The 23,990-nt window shown below is 41.9% G+C and overlaps 1 long non-coding RNA gene across 2 annotated transcripts in view; it reads left to right on the top strand.

Moving 5' to 3' along the window:
* The window catches only part of LOC149982658 (uncharacterized), a 51,597-nt gene extending 33,571 nt beyond the window's left edge, over positions 1-18,026 (top strand). For both annotated transcript variants that reach the window (XR_016497430.1, XR_016497429.1), the window contains exons 2-3: positions 16,341-16,441; positions 16,547-18,026. This is a non-coding gene — a long non-coding RNA (uncharacterized LOC149982658). The remainder of the gene's footprint in view (positions 1-16,340; positions 16,442-16,546) is intronic.
* Positions 18,027-23,990: the final 5,964 nt, after the last annotated feature.

Raw genomic sequence — 23,990 nt, 5'->3', positions numbered from 1 at the left:
CGTTGATGTGAGCCATGACCAGCCTTTCAAAGCACTTCATTGCTACTGACGTGAGTGCTACGGGTGGTAATCATTTAGACAGGTTACCATCACTTTCTTGGAAACAGGGACTATTGTGGTCTGTTTGAAACATGTAGGTATTACAGACTCAGTCAGGGACAAGTTGAAAATGTCAGTGAAGACACTTGCCAGTTGGTCCACGTATGCTTTGAGTACACGTCCTGGTAATCCATCTGGACGCGCGGCTTTGTGAATGTTGACCTGTTTAACGGTCTTGCTCACATCGGCTCTGGAGAGCATGATCACACATGCTTCAGCGTTGCTTGCCTCAAAGGGAGCATAAAAGGCATTTAGCTCGTCTGGTAGGCTCGCATCACTGGGCAGCATGCGGCTGGGTTTCCCTTTGTAGTCCGTAAATATTTTTCAAGCCCTGCCACATCCGACAACCGTCAGAGCCGGTGTAGTAGGATTCAATCTTATTCCTGTATTGAGGCTTTGCCAATTTGATGGTTCCTCTGAGGGCATAGCAGGATTTCTTATAAGCGTCCGGATTAGTGTCCTGCTCCTTGAAAGAAGTAGCTCTAGAGTTTAGCTCAGTGCATATGTTGCCTGTAATCCATGGCTTCTGGTTGGGGTATGGACGTACAGTCACTGTGGGGACTACATCGTCAATGCTCTTATTGATGAATCCCAGAACATATTTCAGTCTGTGCTAGAAAAACAGTCGTGTAGCATAGCATCCGCATCATCTGACCACTTCCTTATTGAGCGAGTCACTGGTACTTCCTGCTTTAGTTCTTAATTTCTCTCTCTCCCTCTCTCTCTCGGTTACATTATTTTTATTTGTCTCCTCTATGGTACTTGCTCTCTCTGGTTCCCTGTTTTTCTCTCTCTCTCCTCTCTTCTCTCTCTTTGTTCAACCATTTCCATCTCAGTTCTTCTCTCAATAATTTTCTCTCACTCTGCATGGATCTTGTAAAATGTTTGTTTTTTTCAGCTGTTCGTGTTCACAAAGCATGTTTTAGAAATGTTTTTCTATAACCTTTATTTAACTAGGCAAGTCAGTACCTATTTAACCTTTATTTGACGGCCTACCCCGGCCAAACCCTACCCTAACCGTACGATGCTGGGCCAATTGTACGCCACCTTATGGGACTCCCGTTCACGGCCGGGTGTGATACAGCTCGGGTTCGAAGCAGGGTCTGTAGTGACGCCCCTAGCTCTGAGATGCAGTGCCTTAGACCGCTGCGAAGTCTACGCCCCTTCGTCAGTTATTGGTCAACAGTAGTGATTCTTCAATGAAGCGCTTGTTGTCATTCAACGAGAGATGACTCATTTTCCTGTACATTTTTTCACTTGAGAAATATATCACCAAACATCTTAGATGTAAAATTGCGTGACTAAGATCTCCTCGGCAAAAACTTTAAAATGTATGACCGATTTCTTGATTTAAGTCTCTATACGAACAAACTACTATTACCTATTTTTTCTTGATTTTCAAGTGATGGTCTTTTAAGCAAGTACACTCGTTCGACTCGGCTAGGTGCCAGCCAAACCAAAGCTTGCAGACCCTATTACTTTCATTCACTCACTTTTTGATCCCCCACCTACCCTGTCTCTCACTCTCTTTGGGTCTGTCTGTCTCGGTCTTTCTATCTCACACACACACAATATACACGAACACACACACACACACACACTTTCTCTTTCGCTCTACAACCTCTCAACCCCCCTTTCTCTGTGGTTTGTGGTCTATGGATGCAGGCAGCAGATGTTTTGGCTGAACCCAGAGCCAGAGCCTCAGTGGGTGAGGCAACAGTCCAGTCCAGACGCAACAAACATGGACAAGATTTACTGGCCACCATGGCAGGGGCCTCAAAACAACATCAATAACACAACTGTTTGTGTCTGGAAGAGAGAGCCCAGTCACCCTGGCCCACTAAACACTGAACATACACCAACTGGCAGATGCACACTGAATACACACGTGCATGTGCACACACACACACTAAACTAAGCACCAGACCCCCTCACACTGCCAGGTAGCCTGCAGACACAGGATTACAGATTCGGTATACAAAAGCTGTACACCCACACACACACACATTCTACTATAAAATAGATTATAAATCACACAACTGGACACTCACAAACACACACACAGACACACACATACTCACACAAGCCTGACATTGGTAAATTCAGGCGCAACACATACTGCAGTACTGTACACACATGACACACCCATACTGCCATACTACAAACTGCCATACTTTCATACTGCCATACTACCATACTACCATACTGCCATACCACCATACTGCTATACACCAACATATTCAAAGCAGTTTAGTTTCAACTCTCTAAGACGTATACCATTAAACCACTAGGGGGCAGATTTGATCTACTCTGTGAATGGCAGCCTTGCTGCAGTCATTGTTCATTGATGGCACTACTCTACAGAGTAGTTGCTGTTGAGGACCAATATTATTGTAAATAAGAAGTACCCTTTGTTCAGGTCGCCTGTCTGCATTATTCCAAACCCTATCCTAAGAGACTAGAACCCTTAGATTCCTACCTCTTACATTATCTTCCCCTCTGACTGCAAAAACAGTTGAGAGCCCAGTCTCCCTGGCCCACCCAAACTAAACACTGAACACACACCCACTGGCAGATGCACACTGAATGTGCACGTGCACGTACACACACACACACACACACACACACACAAGCGCACGCACGCGCACGCACGCACACACACTAAACTAAGCACCCCTCACACTGCCAGGTAGCCTGCAGACACAGGATTACAGATTCGGTATACAAAAGCTGCCCACCCACACACACACATCCTGCAATAACATAGATTATAAATCACACAACTAGACACTCACACACACACACACACAAGCATGACATGGGTAAACTCAGGCACAGCACATACTGCAGTACTGTACACACGACACACTCATACTACCATACTGCCATACTACCATACTACCAGGATACCATACTGCCATACTACCAGGATACTCGACTGCCATACTACAATACTACTATACTACCACACTGCCATTATACTATAATGCCATACAAACATACTGCCATACTACCAGTATACCATACTGCCATACTACAATACTACCATACTACCACACTGCCATTATACCATAATGCCATACAAACATACTACCATACTGCCATACTACCATATTCCCATACTAACATACTGCCATACTACCATACAGCCATACTAACATACTACCATATACCCATACTAACATACTACCATACTACCATACTGCCATACTAACATACTACCATATTCCCATACTAACATACTGTCATACTGTCATACTGCCATTATACCATAATGCCATACAAACATACTGCCATATTACCATACTAACATACTGCCATACTACCATACTAACATACTACCATACTAACATACTGCCACTGCCATACTATCATCCTACCTTACTGCCATACTGCCATATTGCCATACCACCATACTACCATAATGCCATGTTATACTATCATCCTACCTTACTGCCATACTTCAATACTGCCATATTGCCATACCACCATACTACTATAATGCCATACTGCCATACTATCATCCTAACTTACTGCCATACTGCCATACTACAATACTGCATGCTATCATAATGCCATACTAACATACTGCCTTACTGTCATACTAACATACTACCATACTGCTATATTGCCATACGGCCATACTACCATACTGCCACACTACCATGCTAACATACTGCCTTGCTGTCATACTAGCATACTGCCATACAACCTTGCTACCATACTGCCATACTACCATACTGGTATACTACCATACTGCTATATTGCCATACTACCATACTGTCATACTGCCATACTACCATACTACCATGATATGGCCATACCACCATGATATTGTTGGACGAGTCTCCTGTCTGCATGCATGGTTGCCCTTAGTTTGACGATGTACTCCAGACTGGTGTTTTCTCCTTAGCTATCCTACTCGAATTCCACTGATTTCAAAACTCAGTCCTCCAGAAAGTGGAGAGCATACACATAACGTTAGCTAGCTAACAGTACACTTTAACTTTAACTTGACATTAGGCTTATGCAGTTTTACTACACTAATCATTTTTTTTAAATGCCGCGTTTGACACGATTACCTAGACATACTGACCAGCTCCAATATATGGTAGACCAATCCAAACTCATCTCCCGGCATGTCCAGCCCACTCATTATCTCAGGCAATCATGGCTAGCGGGAAGTTTGCTTACTTTTTCTGTGGCTAAACCAACTAGGCTTGTAATTTAATTAACAATGTTATTCATATTTCCAGATGGCATACAAGTTTGATATTAAGGCACATGAAAGTTCACATGTTCGAGAAGGCATTTCTGCCAAAAAAAGCGCATTTTGATAAATCAATATTTTTTTAGTTCAAACTTCCACGACTTCCTGTGAAGTCGTGACTTGCGACATACGCCTGGTTTCCTCAATCGGGTCACAAAAGTATTGTAATGAAGAAGTAACCTTTATTCAGGTCGCCAACCTCATACATTATCTTCCCCTCTGACTGTAAAAGCAACTGGGAAGCTACGAAAAACAACTTTGAAACAATGGTTTACTGACAGGTTGTACGGCCGACTTGGAATTGCAGATGCATATACCTTGGAAAACAGACTTGCATTAAACTTTCTGTGATCTCTATTTTGCAATGCTGAGGTGGAAAGAGAGTTTTTCCCCAAGACATTGTCTGTTCTTCACTGGGAGGTTCTACGTACTCACAGCACCATGTTGAGTGCCAAAGACAAGAGGTAGGTTTTGACACCCAGTGCATTATATCTGTGTTCCTTCGTAGATTTACCAGATTCTGTGTGGCTCACTTGGTAAGAGCATGGCACCAGCAACGTAAGGGTTTCTGCTGGGGTCACATTTACTCAAATGGATGGATAGAAAAAAATAGGCCCGCTAAATGGCCTTTTCTTATTACTGTGTTTGTCTCTTTATAAAAACCAATACAGCAATATACTTCAATTAATAACAGTGATTATGTGTGCAATTAATGAACATGTAAAACAGTTACAAATTCTCTGGCATGATAAAGAAAACATGGTAATAATGACTACAAGAAGTGTAATTTCAAAGCAATATTTTTAATCAATTCATAATTTTGGATCATTTTGAGTTAGGAGTAATTAGCCATTAGCATACAGGTAATTAACTATAAATGTCCATTAATAATCCCCATCATAGTTGTGATGCAGCCTACAAGAAAAAAACAACAAAAATTGTGTTTACAGAGTTAAGGCCTACTATTGTAAGCCTTTTGCAAAGTGTCCCATAGGGCTGTTCAACGTGCGTGCGTGCGTGCGTGTGTGTGGCCGACCCGTCTGCAGCTGTGGAGACCACAAAGGGATCCTGGTAGCAAAGAGCCTGCAGGACTGTTTACACACTTGTCGCACACAAACACACTCCAGGGTCTATTGTGTTCTTAACAAGCTCAAGACATCTGCAGAGAGAAGCAGGCAAGAGCGGGATGTGCTTATCTTTCAGTTACATGAAAATAACTGCAAGAAATGACACAGGTTGATCAATGAAATACCCCAACATGTCACGTATATTGTTGGTTTGACCTACTGTGTTTGACACATTTACTCTTAACTACCATCTACTGGACAGTAAGCGGCAACAATGTATTTCTGAAAGGCATAGAATGACATAGCTGCCATTACTTGAAGCCATTATCTACTGCAGCAGTAGGCTTCTAAAGACCATATCCAGGCCTGCATTTGTCTGTGTGTGTGTGTTTCTGTGTGTGTGCGTTCATGTGTGTTTACCATTAGTCAACTTTCAACTGTTGTCTCCGATTTAACAGCATGTGTGCGTGCGTGTGTGTGTGTCTGTGTGTGTGTTTACCTTTAGTCTACAAAACGACAACACTATCTACTGTTGTCTGTTAAACCAGGCAGGTCACCTGTGATACAAGTCAGTATTTGACATCCATCCATGTCTAAGGAGGTTGTGTGATGATGATAAATCCAGCCACTAGGGGCAACAGTGAGCACATCTGCCTTTGTTTCCAAAGGTTGCATGTACAAATCCAGCTCTAGAAAGTTGTTTTTGATATTTTTGTTTTAAGCCTATAACAAACAATTCTCAACCCTTACCTTAACCATTCATAGTTAATGCCTAACCTTAAGAATTCTGAGTTAATGCCTAAACTTAACCCTAACCTTAAAAATGACCTCAAAAACAAACAAAAAATGACTTTTGGAACAACTTCGAAATCTGACATTTGAGAAACATGGCTAAACGTCTAAGTCTGACATCAGACTGTGAGAGCTGGTAGGTTCAACTCTATGAGGGCCTGTGTGTGCCAGAGTGTGTGTGTCCTATGAGGTTCTGCTGACACACCTGTCTGCCTGTGTTTGTGCCAAGCTTAAAGGCTTTCCATCCAGGGAACCCTCAAACCCTCCAAAGCCACTAAGAAGGAAATGAGTTTGGGACAAATGGAGAGTATGGTGTCCATATTAGGAAAGAAAGATGGCTGATTGTAGCCTACTTAATGTATCTGAAAAATACATATATGTTTTGACATTTTGAAGGGATGTTTTGGCCAAGTCAGTTACCAAAAGAATGAATTGTCTGTCATGGCTAGTATATCTATGACAGTGTTATGACAGCGTTATGACAGTGTTATGTAGGCCTTATGACAAATAAAATAAAATCTTATTTGTCACACATCGAATACAACAGGTTTAGACCTTCCTGTGAAATGCTTACTTACAAGCCCTTAACCTACAATGCAGTTCAAGAAATAGAGTTAAGAAAATATTTACTAAATAAACTAAAGTAAAAACATATATACAGTACCAGTCAAAAGTTTAGACACCAACTCATTTAAGGATTTTCTTTATTTTACTATTTTCTATATTGTAGAATAATAGTTAAAACATCAAAACCATTAAATAACATATGGAATCATGTAGTAAACAAAGAAGTGTTAAACAAATCAAAATATATTTTAGATTTTAGATTCTTAAAAGCCCCCCTTTGCCTTGATGACAGCTTTGCACACTCTTGGCATTCTCTCAAATTGACTAGGTGTCGAAATGGCCGAAACCTCATTGATTTTGTTCTCTTCTAAATAATGTATTTTTTACTTAATGGAGGGCTGTTTTGTTTCCTCTGTAGAGAGTGGTAAGAGGCCAAAGTATTGTGTTGTAACTACTCTTTCCAAAGTTTTGCTGGGAGATTCTCACGTCTTGATATGCATCCAACAGCTGAGCGGCAGACAGTCCGGTGAGTTGACCCAAGCACATAAAGCCAACCTTTGGTGACCTTTGGTTTCCGGGGGACTCGACAGATCCCAGAAGTCCAGCCACATAAGGATGACATTGACAAATGTGCTGTACACTCGTGTCCATGACACTAAGAAACAGGTGTCGTGCCATGACTGGCATGGAGCATTTGTTCCAAGATAGGGAAGCCACTGATGCCACTGTCAGAGTTAAGGATGATAGACATAAAGACAGGAAGTTGGATAGCCTTTTGGGAATGAATATATATAAATACATATATATATATATTTTTGCCTGTTGCTAGGTCAAATACATTGGCATACTTTATTACATAGTGCTTGGTGGGTCAAAATCCTGTGGACCAATAGCTGTAAAAAAACACGGTAACATCTGTTTAATTTTACACTCAGTTGGTGAAAAAAAGTACTAAAAACAACAAGAATCAATGCTATAGACAAAGGTGTGTGTAGAGCTCTCGCTCAAAACAGGACCTTGAAAACTACCTTCACAATAACAGGAAATCCGTGGCAACAAGTTACTCAAGTCAGTTGCCCTCCCAACCGTAAAATGAATCAGTCGACATATAATGTACTAATCATATCCCCTCGTTGAGAATTCAATCCAGGCACACACATTTTGAACTTTCGCTAAATGTAGTGCAATTGGTCGCTTATGATAATTAGCGATTTAGTCAAGGTCTATCCGGTGATGCGGTTATGTCTCTAATCTCATTTGGGAAATAACAGTAATTAGGTTTGGCTCGGGCTGAGTCACTTTCTCTGATGTCGTGATGGTGTATTTATTGAAGTACATTTAAACTGCCCAGCCCATCCTCTGACTAACAACATCCATCTATGGGCTGTTTGTGTTTTTATGAGATGGTTCAAATCTCAAACACTGTTATGATGTAGAGATATAAAACTAAACAACTGAGGTCATGTCTGAGTCCCACAAAGATATTTACTCTAGATAATGTTTGCTCACAGGTCCAACTTCCTTCCCTGCTCATGACACCGGCATAGTGAACTGAAAACTACTGTAGCTTATTGTAACATACAGTGCAGGGCACTGATTTAGATTTAACTGCTTGGCTATACATATACCCTTGGGGGAAAGATTAATATGTTGTGCTCTTCTGGTTTTCATGACGTTTAAATGCAATATCCGGTATAAGCCTAAATGCGTTGTTATCTGAAATTAGATTAGGAATAATGAGCAGTTCATGCTGGTTGTAAATTTAAATGAACCTTGCATTGAAAGACTCCCAAACCTTTGAGAAAGCCCCCCTACTAACAACAAAAAGGATAAATGTGGATATATTATACAGCAAAGGAAGGAGATTGAATTGATCCTTTTATTATAATTCACCTTATGAATGACGGGGAGCTTAGCGATTATGAACAAAATTATATTAAATATTCTGTAATGTAATATCTTATTAGTACCTCGCCGTTGGGCTTTGGCTTTCATTACTTTGAAATAAGTCTAGAAAGCCAATACATCCAGTGAGTGAGACTCATGAATTCTGCATAATAGCACAATGGTCCCAAGTCTGGATGAATCACTCCCAGATAAATGAGCTATTTTCAAATCCATCGTAGGTACAGTAATTATTATGTTTCCCATGTACACATTGCACAATGTACAGTTTATATTCCATTTAACTTTGACATACCACTTCTCTGATCCCTACCACACCTCGAAATTACCCCATTTTGGGTGATCACTCCACCACTAAACCTACCTTAGTCACATTTATTGCACCACATTCCTAATTTGACTCATCACCTTACTGTCTATGTTAAAGGTGAAATAAAGACCACACAGAATACTTTTTAAAACAAACAAATTGTAGAAAACAAGCAAGAAAAAGCAAAGTACTATCAATATTTATCGCTTGAGCCCCACCTCCACTTTACCAATTCCTTATACTTGAGCAGACAAAAGGTGACAGCCAGTGTAAAATATTAAAGGGATACTTCAGGATTTTGGCAATAAGCTCTTTATCTACTTCCATGGAGTCCGATGAATTTGTGGATACAATTGTTATGTGTTTGGGTGCTGTTGACTGGAAGTCTATGGGTAGCATTGGCTCGCGAAACTACCTCTAGCTTCCTTCATACTGGACACAGAGACTCTGGGGAAGTAGATAAAGGGTCTCATTACCAAAATCATGAAGCATCCCTTTAACAATATCTTCTGGACCAGAGAAAATACAAAAGGCTGTGAATCATAAAGACAGACAGTGCCTGAGGCTGAGTATTTTATTGTGTGTGTGTGTGTGTGTGTGAAACTTTTCAACTTTCTCTCACTTTGTTCACGCACCCATTCAGAACCAAGCAGTGCAAAACATTAAAGGGTTCTGTAACTAAACATCTTAGACAAGAAAACACATTTGGTGATAAAGTTTTGATACAAGCTTAATAACTAACCCCACCCCCCCACCCCCCCCACCCAAAATGAATAGTCACCTACATTTCAAAGTTGTGTAGACCTAGCTTGTCTGTACAAAATAAGAGGATACACAAAGTGAAAATAGTTAGTTACCTGGTTAAGAAGTTTTTCCCTTCTTGAAGCTTTAAAAGTCCAAATGCTAAATGTTGAGAAAGGTCTCCAAACTCTGTGTAAGCCTTTTGGTTTTGAAGCAGTAGACACAGCTAAAGTGACATATGTTGTGTGTCAGACAGGTGCGGAGAGAGAGAGAGAGAGAGAGACAGAGAGAGATGGAGAGAGAGATGGAGAGAGTTTGAGTTGAGTTTTAAAATCATCTTTATTGGGTCTGGGAGCCCACCACACAATAAATACTCATACAAAACCACAGTTACACATCAATTAAAAACACAACTCCAATTCCTTCTCCACAGTAACTACACACAACAGCCTCTGAATACCCCATATACTCATAAACATATCAATATTGTTGACAAGTTTATGATAGGCAAACTCAACCCTTAGTCTCGCTGCCAACATTCCCTCCAGCATTCCCACCACAACCAAAGACCCCTGTCCCCGATTACTGTTCTTTTGGGTCTTCCATATCGCTAATTTTGCTGCCAATAACACAAAATTAAGCAACACAACTACACCCTTTTGACTAAACCTGTACTTTGGCCCAAATATATACAGTTGGGAAGAGAAAACCTCTCCCAACGTTGAGAACCAATTAGTGATCAGGTCAATCATCCCGACCAACCTGGGACACAGTAAAAACAGATGTGCCAGAGTTTCAGACTCAGCACAGAATGGACACCCCTCCCCAACAGTAGGGTCCAGGTGTACCAGATGCATGTTGGTGGCTATAGCTCCATGTATTATCCTCCTGTCCTCTTATCAATAGGCAGTTTGTATAATGATCGCCAACAGCCTTTTGGAGAGGCACCTGGACCAAGCACACCCGCCAACATCGTCGATTTTACCCCTTCCAGGGAAGAGGCATGGGACACCTTTACACATATTCTGTACATAGCCTTCTTTCCCACCTCCTTGAACTCCCCCAGCTCCGGGGTATCGAAGGAAAGCAGCATCCCCACGTCCTCCTTGAATGCCCCCATCGCAGCACTAACAATCAGTGCAGGGAACACATAATCCAGACCCTCCTTCCACCGATCAGAATTGGAAGTGTCAGTCACATACTGCAGATGAAGCACTGGCAAGGAGTCGCAGACCTCAGCGACGACCTTCCTCAGTAGGCAACCCAGCTTGTAGGCTCCTCATCAGATGACCCAGTCAGGCCAAGCAAATCACCCCCCTCCAGCCTTAAGAGGAAAAGGTGCTTTCTAAGCCCAAACAGCCCTCTCTCCTCATCAATATGTAGGCTGTTTCGACCCAGCTAGAACCGTCTCTGTACAACAATCTCTGGGCTGCTTGAAGCCAAAAAGGTGGTGGTGGAAATGTCCACCAGGCCTTGCCCACCCTCGTGCAGTGGCAGGTACAGGGCTGCAGCTTTAATCCAGTGTTGTCCAGACCAGAAGAAATTGACAAGAGTCCTCTGATGCTCTTGTATCAGACCCTTTGGTGGCTACAAAATCATTAGTCTGTGCCACAGGGTAGAGGCAGCAAGATCATTAGCTAACAGGACACTTCCCCTATAAGACAGCTGGGGCAGCACCCATTTCCATCTTGACAGTCTGGCACACACTTTCTCCAATACACCCTCCCAGTTCTTTTTCTGAAAGACATCGAAGCCTAGAAAAAAAAACGAAGTCTTCATCCCATCTCTGCCCCACTGACGCCCCCTTGGTAACTGTGGAGCGGACCCCATCTGAAGCTGACCTACCCACAGCGCTTCACTCTTTCCCCAATTGACTCTAGCTGAGGAGGCCCCCTCATCCACCTTTAAAGCGTTTGAGAGAACCTTAACATCCTCACCCCCTGTAATAAAAACTATCACGTCATCTGCATACGCAGACAGTGCTATCGTGGGACCCTTCCTTACACCTGGCACAGAGAAACCAGTAAGCCTCGCTCTTAAAAAACAAAGCATAGGTTCAATCGCCAGACTATATACCTGCCCTGAAATTGGGCATCCCTGCCTGATGCCCCTTTGGATAGGGATGGGGCAACTCAAACCACCCCCCACCTTCACCATACATGAGGCCCCAGCATACAATAAATTCATCCAAGACACAAAACATCCCCAAAGGCTTTCATTGTTTTTAACAAGTACTGGTGGTCAAAAGCCTTCTCCTGATCAAAAGAAAGTAAACCCACATTTACATCAGACAGTTTACAAATGTCTAAAACATCTCGTATCAGAAACAAGTTGTCAACAATAGAGCGATCAGGTACACAGTAGGACTGGTCCTTGTGGACCAACAATCCCAGATACTCTTTCAACCTGTTTGAGAGACATTTAGAAACAATTTTGTAATCAGCGCACAGCAAAGCAACAGGTCTCCAATTTTTTTACGAGAGCCAAATCCCCCTTTTTTGGCAACAGTGAAAGCACCGCAAGTTGACAGGATACAGGAAGAGAACCCTCATGAAAAGATTCACACACCACTTCATAAAAATCCTCCCCAATAGACCCCAAAAGTGCTTATAAAACTCAGATGGTAATCCATCGATGCCAGGGGCTCGGCCTGTTGAGAGCTGCATAACTGCTGTGGACAGCTCTTGCAGTGTAATGTCAGAGTCCAATGCGACTCTCTGCTCAGCTCCCAATTGAGGAAGACCGTGTAACAACTGTTCAGCACACAGAGTCACAATCCTCAGCCTTATAGAGGGGCGAGTAGAAATCCACGGCATGTTGACGCATTTCACTGTCATCCGTGGTCACCTTCTCATCAGGGAGACGAAGGCAGATCATCTGTTTACGTTGCAATGTCGACTGTCCTAGTTTTTTTTTAAGCGCTAGGAGCATCCATATCCTTGAGGGAAGCGAAACGAGACCTAATCAAGGAATCCTTCACTCTTTCAGAAACGACCTCAGTTCATGTCTCTTCTCCTGTAAGTTCATGACTAGTCTATGGTCGTTCTGAGTGAGCAGCTTCAATTCAATAGACTTGATGTGCTGTTCAAGGGCCTTGATAGTCTCTTTAACTTCAATTTGAGACGGAGCAGTATACCTGGGCCTTCCCAACCTCCCACCATTGTCTCAAGGACTCAAAATTCCCCTTTTTTCCCAAAACAACAAAAAACCTTTCACAAAACATGACATCATGTAATAATTTAACATTAAAATACCAGTAAGGTGATGACCTTCGTGGACAGGACAAGTGAATATCAACAGTAACAATATGATCAGAGAAACCCACAGGAGTAATGTCACTCCTTCCAACCCTACTACAGTAGTGCTCAGATACATATAACCTGTCTAACCTTCCAACCCTACTACAGTAGTGATCAGATACATACAACCTGTCTAACCTTCCAACCCTACTACAGTAGTGATCAGATACATACAACCCGTCTAACCTTGCTGCACTGACACAACCTTCATTAATTTTTAGCCATGTGTACTGCCTAACTTTCGCATTCCTTACTCTCCACACATCAGAAAGCTCACACTCAGTTAATAGACCAGACAGGCAAGTGGCTGACCGCAGGTGAGGTTCTTCAGCGGTGCGATCAACAGTAAAATCCACTGTACAGTTCCAGTCCCCCCCTAAAACCATCCACCCCTCTTGGTCACACTGTCTTAAGTTTTCCTTTATTTGATCAAATACAGCAATACGCTCGGTACCCTCATTAGGAGCATAAACATAACAAAAACAAACAAAAAACCCATGACATCCACCTTGACCAATAAAACCAGACCCTTGACAATCTCTGTTGTAGATACCACAGTCACCCCTAAGCCTGAGGAAAACAAGATTGCCACCCCAGCACTGAAATTAGTACCATGACTGAGTATATGCTGCCCCTCCCACCACATACCCCAATCAACCTCATTAGCCTCATCACAATGTGTCTCCTGTAGAAAAACTACATTAAGCCTTTTCTGTTTTATTACTTCTAATACCCAAGCCCTCTTATTCCTGTCCCTTCCCCCATTAATATTGAGAGAACCTACCCTTAGTACCTCCATGTAGAAAAGAGAAAAGAAAATCAGAAGAAACCACAGAGAATCCAAAAAGAAAAAAAACACCCTATGAAGCATGATCATCATCGTTGTTTTAATCTTCCCTTATTAACCTGACCACGTTTCCCACCACCTTTTTCTGCTGCAACAGCAGTAACAAATTTCCTCAAGCGAAACCGCTTCTTCTCACTCAACTGGTCTAACCCCACCGTCTTCTGTAACATCACAGCTGACCTCACAAACTTATCAACATCAAAATAATCTGACAATTTGACAGATTTCCCAAAAGTCGGATCCAGAAACCCATTTACCTCCTCTAGATCGTAAATTGAGTCCTCACCAGCTGCTATCATATCAAAAGAGATAGCCCAATAAGCCCAATAACTCGCGCTCCAATAGCTCATTTGGAATAAACGGCGGTACATTTGAAATCGTTACCCTTGTTGACGGAGAAAAAAGCGCCATGCTCAACCATACGATCTACAAGGTGCTCTTCTTTAAGAAATACCACTACCGCTTTATTCATCCGGGATGCATTAAGCAACATTTTCGTATCCTACCTTCTCTCCTACGGCGACCAGAAACTCCTCCACCGTGACAGTAGCTTCAGTAACACACCTAAAGCCGTGCCGAAGTGACAGGAACGGCATCCCCATTCGGGCTGCCATCCCCTCCAAAATCTGGGTAATTTCGATACGAAAAATAAAACACTTAATTCTACCACAGCAAACATAATAACCTTAATCATGCACAGAAGAAAACCAAAAAATGCCACCAAGAAATAGAAAACCGGAAGAAAGTTCTGTATATCTAACTCTACACAACACACGCACTCCTTCGCTCATACAATTCCCAGCATGCACCAAACACTCCCAGCATGGAGAGAGAGAGAGAGAGAGAGACCCTGGCAATAAACCCCAATATAATGATTTTCCAGAGAAGATCCAGATCTCAGGGAATTAGACCAAAGTTCTCAATTGATACAAAATATATAGAATACTGCACACACTACAATTACTTAGGTTTAAAAAAAGCTCAACTGGACACCTTAACGATGCAGTGAATAAACAGAGAGAGAAAGCACGCAGTGCATTCTATGCTATTAAAAAACGAATTCAAATTTGGCTAAAACTAATTGAATGTGTCATTTAACCAATTGCACTTTATGGTAGCGAGGTGTGGGGTCCACTTGCGAAACATAATTTCACCGAATGGGACAAACACCCCATTGCAGCGTTATGTAAGATTCTCCTACACGTCCAGAGGAAAACTACAAACAATGCATGCAGGGCAGAATTAGGCCACTAATAATGAAAACTCAAAAAATAGCAATTCAGTTTTGGAAACATATAATACAGTGACCCCCTCTCATATCATTACCAAGCCCTGCAATGCCAAGAGCTGAGCAAAGAAAAGAGTCCCCTCATCCAGCTGGTCCTGGGGCTGAGTTCACAAACGTGTTCTACTAACACACTGAAGCCTCAGGAGCAGAACATCCAATCAATCAGAATAAAATAATTTACAACACAGTCAAAACAAAACTACATTGCTTATTGGGAAACACAAGCAGAAAGCAAAATGCAGTGCTATCTGTCCCTAAATAGACAGTACATCGTGGCAAACCATTTGACCATGGTTATTGATCAAAAGCTTAGAAAAACCTTGACAAAGTACAGGCTCAGTGAGCACAGCCTTGCCATTGAGAAGGGTAGACACAGGAAAACTTGGCTGCCTGTAGAGGAAAGGCTGTGCAACCACTGCACAACAGCAGAACCTGGCTCCCTGTAGAGGAAAGGCTGTGCAACCACTGCACAACAGCAGAACCTGAGACAGAGCTGCATATCCTGTCAAAATGTTTCAAAAATATAAAACAATTAGAGAGTGTCGTTTCCCAAAATTTTAAACCCTTATTCAAGGCTTCAAAGACCTCTCTGATGAGGATAGGCTACCAGTCCTGTTGGGTGGAGGATGCTGAGAGCTGTGGGTTGGCAGCGTACTACATTGATGCCTGCCATAAGATGAGGGACAGTGTCTGATAAACCAACCAACATGAACATGGCCTCTATGCTTATTTTTATTGTTCAAGGTATGGTTATTTTGACCCTTGGTTATTGTTGTTACTGTTGTCCCATTGACAATTTTGATTCTTATTATTTTAATATTGTAAACATCCAAAGTAAGCTTTGACAACATGTGCATTGTTACATCATACCAATAAAGCAAATTGAATTGACAGAGACAGAGACAGAGATAGAGACAGAGACAGAGACAGGGACAGAGACAGAGACAGAGACAGGGACAGGGACAGAGACAGAGACAGAGACAGAGACAGAGACAGAGACAGAGATAGAGACAGAGACAGAGACAGAGACAGAGACAGAGACAGAGACAGAGACAGAGAAAGAGAGAAAAAATACATCCATTGGTCAGTTATGTATTTTCCAGTATTTTACACATATATCCTATTGCAGTTGACAACAACATTTCTCAACAACAGATGTTTCTCTTCAACCTCAAGAAATGAGCCTGGATTGGACTGGCTGATGAAGATGAAGAAGGGAGCTGGAAATGGGAAGAACGCACACCCCTGACCACAGGGTAAGAGATAAATACTCTACATGAAAACATCTTCTGGATATACTTGTCAATTATTTTCTACCACAGTGTCTGACTGTCTGGTTCTCTGTGTTGTTTACTCACTAGGTAATGGATTCAGATGAGTCTTCTGAGGCTTGTGGGGGCTGTAGAGAAAAACGTGTTCATGAGAGCCATCTTTCAATGGAGTGGTCATAATAGTTTTGTAGGGCAAACTGTTCTGGCGCTACAGATGTTTTCATGAAAAAAAAGATTTTCAGGATTTCTCATCGTCTGACAAACACCACTCTAGCTCTGTCACCTTTCACCGCAGATGCGGAAGGGCGATATCGGCGGATGGACTGGACTGAGACACAGATATTTCTAGGTTAAACAGACAGATTTTGATGGGGATTTTTGTATAATGTTAATTAGATTTCCGCGGGCCACGAAATTGGAGGCTAAGTACTAGGTACTGGAGGGAAAACTTCCATAGTGAGGATAGGAGGCAGGAGGACTGTGCTGAGATGAAAACAGAGAACAGGTTCCTTTAAATGCGTGGAATGACTTATGTGTCAGCCAACGCAACTGGATTTGTGAGAAAATGGTTAAACAGCACCGTAACAACATACTGTAACACAAACTGCAGACTACAGTGAACACAACGTCCTCCTTTCATTCTCTGTATCGTTCTCTCTACGTCTATATCCCTCTGTCTCTGTCTCAAACACACAAAAATGCAAACATGTTCTATTTTTTTGCATTTGCATACGAATAAAAGTCCTACTTATTTCCTGAGGTTGGTGCTTCCTGTGTAGCATCAGTGATGTTTCACACATCATTAGTACAGTATGTTCAAAATAATATATTTGTAAAGAAATTGATCCTGTTGCTTTCACAATGTAGTTTATAGTTTATTTATCTGCAAATAAAACAAGTGAAAGACACAGATAAACTGTTGTACAGGTCAGGTTGGAAACCTTTCTACCAGGTCCGCTTTATCCAAAATCTGCGTAACTGATGTCTTGACGGTGTCAGAGGTGGGGACTGCGTTAGAGCTATCAAATTCACATGCGGCTCCCGGCATTATACCTAAAGCATTACGATAACTCATATGCAGCCTTGTTCAAAAAGTTCCAACACTTGAATGTGAGATGCAATCCATACATTGATTTGGCTGTTAGACTTTAGTCAACATATTTTTGTAGACGGGAGTGGCGCTGAATAACTTTTTATTACCACGCTACAGATGGCTGTATCGGTTGTCTAATACAGGACTAGTAAAGGCCCAGTGCACTACTTTCATCAACAACAACAACAAAAAATCAGGGGGTGCTGAAGGGGGTGCTCAGTACCTCCACTTCCCACAGCTATGTTTGCTTGTATTCTATAAAATGTGTAAATTGTCAAATGCAGGGCTCTCTTGTAAAAGAGACCTCGGTCTCAATGGGACTCCCTGTTGAAATAAAGATAAAATAAAAGGTAAAAAAATCTAAGGATGATGGATATTTTGGCAATGTGAATATAGGAATGATTGAGTATGCAACCTCTGTATCTGATATAAAATGTACTGTGTGTGGTACAGCAATGTGAATATAGGAATGATTGAGTATGCAACCTCTGTATCTGATATAAAATGTACTGTGTGTGGTACGGCAATGTGAATATAGGAATGATTGAGTATGCAACTTCTGTATCTGATATAAAATGTACTGTGTGTGGTACGGCAATGGGAAGGGTGAAGGTTATATTAGAACCAACACCTATTTACCAAACGCATTCCTTGGTCAGAACTAACTGTTTTCTAACTTTAACGTCACACTCTATAGTGAAACTTGAGAAGGTAGATACATCTAAAACTATTCAGTCATATTGTCAAATGCAATTCAGTTATGTGAGGTTAGCATGCTTTTCTTACCTTATTTCTACCAGCTAAACTCTTTTGAGGAAAAACCTTTTGATTTAAGATGCAAAATGTAGTCCCATAAAAACACAATTCCCTAATCCAACATTAGATGGCAATATAGCTCACTCTGTAAAGTCGACTTTGGTAGAAAGTGACTGTCCCTGATTTCCACATTTCCTTAGATTTACCAGTTATCTGTGGGAGGTTAAAAGAGAACATGTTCCCTAAATCAATTCTTTAAACTCAAGAAATCGTAGTCAAATAAACATTGTAATGAGAAACATTAAAGGGGAAATCTGCTGTTCAAACAACAACAAAACAGTCACTGAGGTGTTTGGGGAGAAATGTAACTACACTCAAATTCATGGTCATTGACAGAGTTATCAGATCATAGTGTATAGTGTATAAGTGTATATTTTGAGTTAAAATTCCGTAATGGGGTACGACAGTTGAACTATAAGCTCATGAGGCCTTTGTAAGTTATACATCTTTAAGACTCAGTGGGTGTATGTCATTAATTTAAAAGTCCAAAAATCTATGTACCAATTGCAGATTGCGCCTTAAAAGGTTGCGTATATAAAATAGCATTGCTGAAGGTGCTTAATAACTGTGGCCTAATTCAGTTCAAATGACCCTGAGATTACCATTGTCCCTCCTATTGTATTATGATCAGCTGACGACAGAAGTGGCTAGAGGTAACCTCTTTAGAATAAATATAGCCTTGCGCTCCCTCGTGCTGCTGCCCAACCCTATTCCCACTACGCCCAATGTGCCATACAGTCCTCCACCTGTCACATGTCTTTGTATTTGGGTCAAGCATCCCTAGGAGTCAAGAACTACCAGGTTTGGTTGAGACTGCAGAATCATTCCAGACTACATAGGACTACAGATACGTTTGTTATTAGAGTACTACTCTAAAGCATGACAATACTGTATAAATAGACATACAGTATAGATTAGAGGTGTACTTCTGTATTTTCTTCAGTAATTGAAGTACCAACCATTTGTAAGAATAGGAATGAATGACATCATAGGGCTTGGTAGAATCTGTGTGGTGGAACCCTCACTTTCAGCTCTCCAATCGTGTTAGCATAGGGCCTATGTACAGGTAACTGCCAACTCTATTGGAGGGATGCGACTTCATTCTTCCATTAGAATTTCCATATAACAAAAATATAAAAAATGATGGTGGTGGAAAACACTGTCTCAGGCGCAGCGCCAGAATCTTCCATAAGTGTTCAATTGGGTTGAGCTCTGGACACACACACACACAAACATACGTACACACACACATACACACATATATACCCTTTAAACCCCCTATGCTCCTTTGACACCCCTCTTTCCAAGTCACTGAGATCTCTTCATATTGCCATGGTAGCCAAAATAATGGGCAACTGGGCATTTTAATACATGGTCCTAAGCATGATGGGATATTAATTGCTGAATTAACTCAGAAACCTCACCTGTGTGGAAGCACCTGCTTTAAATATACATTATATAGACTGTTACGTTCCCCAGTTTCTATGTTGTTGTGGGTTTGTATGTATGTGTATATGTGTTAGTAACTTTGACTTTCTTTGCTTTGGTTCCGTCCAGCCCCTTTTCCCCACCTTACCTTGTGAAGGAAGAATAAATGATCCGGTAAATGGTAATGTTCTCTGCCTCTGTCATCCTTACTCGCACCTACGAACACATACCTCTTTCACGCCACGGGGAGTTGAGTAGTAGCAGGGTGTTGTGATTCTTCCGCCAAGAGGTGTATGTAACATAGACAAAAGTACAGTGCCTTGTAAAAGTATTCGGCCCCCTTGAAGTTTGCGACCTTTTGCCACATTTCAGGCTTCAAACATAAAGATATAAAACTGTATTTTTTTGTGAAGAATCAACAACAAGTGGGACACAATCATGAAGTGGAACGACATTTATTGGTTATTTCAAACTTTTTTAACAAGTCAAAAACTGAAAAATTGGGCGTGCAAAATTATTCAGCCCCTTTATTTTCAGTGCAGCAAACTCTCTCCAGAAGTTCAGTGAGGATCTCTGAATGATCCAATGTTGACCTAAATGACTAATGATGATAAATACAACCCACCTGTGTGTAATCAAGTCTCCGTATAAATGCACCTGCACTGTGATAGTCTCAGAGGTCCGTTAAAAGCGCAGAGAGCATCATGAAGAACAAGGAACACACCAGGCAGGTCCGAGATACTGTTGTGAAGAAGTTTAAAGCCGGATTTGGATACAAAAAGATTTCCCAAGCTTTAAACATCCCAAGGAGCACTGTGCAAGCGATAATATTGAAATGGAAGGAGTATCAGACCACTGCAAATCTACCAAGACCTGGCCGTCCCTCTAAACTTTCAGCTCATACAAGCAGAAGACTGATCAGAGATGCAGCCAAGAGGCCCATGATCACTCTGGATGAACTGCAGAGATCTACAGCTGAGGTGGGAGACTCTGTCCATAGGACAACAATAGTCGTATATTGCACAAATCTGGCCTTTATGGAAGAGTGGCAAGAAGAAAGCCATTTCTTAAAGATATCCATAAAAAGTGTTGTTTAAAGTTTGCCACAAGCCACCTGGGAGACACACCAAACATGTGGGTGCTCTGGTCAGATGAAACCAAAATTGAACTTTTTGGCAACAATGCAAAACGTTATGTTTGGCGTAAAAGCAACACAGCAGAACACACCATCCCCACTGTCAAACATGGTGGTGGCAGCATCATGGTTTGGGCCTGCTTTTCTTCAGCAGGGACAGGGAAGATGGTTAAAATTGATGGGAAGACGGATGGAGCAAAATACAGGAACATTCTGGAAGAAAACCTTATGGAGTCTGCAAAAGACCTGAGACTGGGACGGAGATTTGTCTTCCAACAAGACAATGATCCAAAACCATAAAGCAAAATCTACAATGGAATGGTTCAAAAATAAACATATCCAGGTGTTAGAATGGCCAAGTCAAAGTCCAGACCTGAATCCAATCGAGAATCTGTGGAAAGAACTGAAAACTGCTGTTCACAAATGCTCTCCATCCAACCTCACTGAGCTCGAGCTGTTTTGCAAGGAGGAATGGAAAAAAATGTCAGTCTCTCGATGTGCAAAACTGATAGAGACATACCCCAAGCGACTTACAGCTGTACTCGCAGCAAAAGGTGGCGCTACAAAGTATTAACTTAAGGGGGCTGAATAATTTTGCACGCCCAATTTTTCAGTTTTTGATTTGTTAAAGTTTGAAATATCCAATAAATGTCGTTCCACTTCATGATTGTGTCCCACTTGTTGTTGATTCTTCACAAAAAAATACAGTTTTATATCTTTATGTTTGAAGCCTGAAATGTGGCAAAAGGTCACAAAGTTCAAGGGGCCGAATACTTTCGCAAGGCACTGTATATGGACACCCTTCATATTAGTGGATTCGGCTATTTCAGCCACAGCCCTTGTGGACAGGTGTGTAAAATCAAGCACACCGCCATTCAGTCTCCATAGACAAACATTAGCGGTAGAATCGCCTTACTGAAGAGCTCAGTGACTTTCAATTGGGCATTGTCATAGGATGCCATCTTTCGAACGAGTCAGTCAAATTTCTGCCCTGCTAGAGCTGCCCTTCTCAACTGTAAGTGCTGTTATTGTGAAGTGGAAACATCTAGGAGCAACAACAACTCAGCCGCAAAGTGGTAGGTCGCACAAGCTCACAGGACGTCTGAAGCACATAGCTTGTAAAAAACCGTCAGTCCTCAGTTGCAACGCTAACTACCAAGTTCCAAACTGCCTCAGGAAGCAACGTCAGCACAAGAGCGGGAGCTTCATGAAATGTGTTTCCATGGTCGAGCAGCCTCGCACAAGCCTAAGATCACCATACGCAATGCCAAACGTTGGCTGGAGTGGTTTTAAGCTTGCTGCAATGGATTCTGTAGGAGTGGACACGCATTCTCTGGAGTGATGAATCACGCTTCACCATCTGGCAGTCCGACGGACGAATCTGGTCTTGGAGGATGGCATGTAAAGTTTGGAATAATGTTTTGGAGCTGCTTTTTATGGTTCAGGTGAAGGGAAATCTTAATGCTACAGCAGACAATGACATTCTAGATAATTCTGTGCTTCTAACTTTGTGGAAACTGTTTGGGGAAGGCCCTTTCCTGTTTCAGTATGACAATGCCCCGGTTCACAAAGCGAGGCCTATACAGAAATGGTTTGTCTGTGTGGAAAAACTTGACTGGCCTGCACAGAGCCCTGGCCTCAACCCTGTCGAACACCTTTGGGATGAATTGGATCACCGACTGCAAGCCAGGCCTAATAGCCCACCATCAGTTTTCAACCTCACAAATGCTCTTGTGGCTGAATGAATGGAAGCAAGTCCCTGCAACAATGTCTCAACATCTATTGGAAAGCCTTCCCAGAAGAATGGGGTCTGTTATAACAGCAAAGGGGGACCAACTCAATATTAATGATTTTCGACAAGCTTTGTACTTTGTAGTGTACTTTGTATCCCTCAGTTACTCAAGTGTTTCCTTTATTTTTGGCAGTGACCTGTACAGTATGTACCCTACTGTATGTAGACGCTCCGGGGTATGTTTCCTCTAAGTAAAGTTCAGCTTCCCCGCCCTCAATCCTGACCATTAGTGGGGATTCAGCTTCTAGGGGCAACTTCACCCTACTCCTATGTGGAATTTCTCCACGTCTTAGCCACACACATGGTGGTCGGTATTATCCCAGAGCCTGTTTTGCTCATGCTGAGATGTAGGACAAACCCACACATGGCATCCCCCTTACCTCAGTGACACAGCTAGGAAGCAGAACCAGGTAGCCAGCTAGCCCTGGAGCTGGACCGCAGCCAGTTAGGGAAAGGGGGATACCTAGTCAGTTGTCCAACAGAATGTATTCAACTGAAATGTGTCTTCCACATTTAACAACCCCTCTGAATCCGAGAGGTGAGGGAGGGCTGCCTTAATCGTTATCCACGTCTTCGGCGCCCGAGGAAGAGTGCCTTGCCCAGGGGCAGAACAACAGATTTTTCCTTGTCAGCTCTGGGATTCGATCCAGCAACCTTCCAGTTAGCTTCAAAGCTAATGCATGTTGCTGTGATAATCATGCTAATTGATATGCTAAGCCACACTTAGCTAGGCGCTAAGCTATGTTTAACTAGACCTAGATATAAGACAGGATATGGGTAGATAAACCTGAACCTAAACCAACACAACCTCTATCTCAAGCATGGTTACTTTTCAATACTGTATGCATATTTATATACATTAGAGTAAGGCTGTGTCTTGTCGCCAACAACTCACCATTTGTATACCAGAATTAACAGAAATCAAAGTGCTTGCTCAACCAGGGGGCATGGCTCTTGAGTAATGACTTGTAATTCTGGTGGTGAAATAAGTGATCGCTATTACAGACCTCTACATGCTTTGTAAGTAGGAAAACCTGCAAAATCGGCAGTGTATCAAATACTTGTTCTCCCTACTGTATACAGTCCCCTAACCGATGATGATCAGGATGATGTTGATGGTGGGGATGATGATGATTATATTTGAATTAAATTTTATGATATTTTTATGCCGTGGACAACACTAAATGTATTTAGCAACATGGGCAACGATACACCCAACCTCAATATCTGGTGTATGATATGGTAGACTAATATACAATGTCTTGCAAAG

This window comes from Oncorhynchus mykiss, chromosome 7 (assembly GCF_057628025.1).
Source record: "Oncorhynchus mykiss isolate SJ-2025 chromosome 7, ASM5762802v1, whole genome shotgun sequence".
NCBI lineage: Eukaryota > Metazoa > Chordata > Actinopteri > Salmoniformes > Salmonidae > Oncorhynchus > Oncorhynchus mykiss.
Note: the sequence above shows the minus strand (reverse complement) of the source record. Positions and strands in the feature narration are given on the sequence as shown.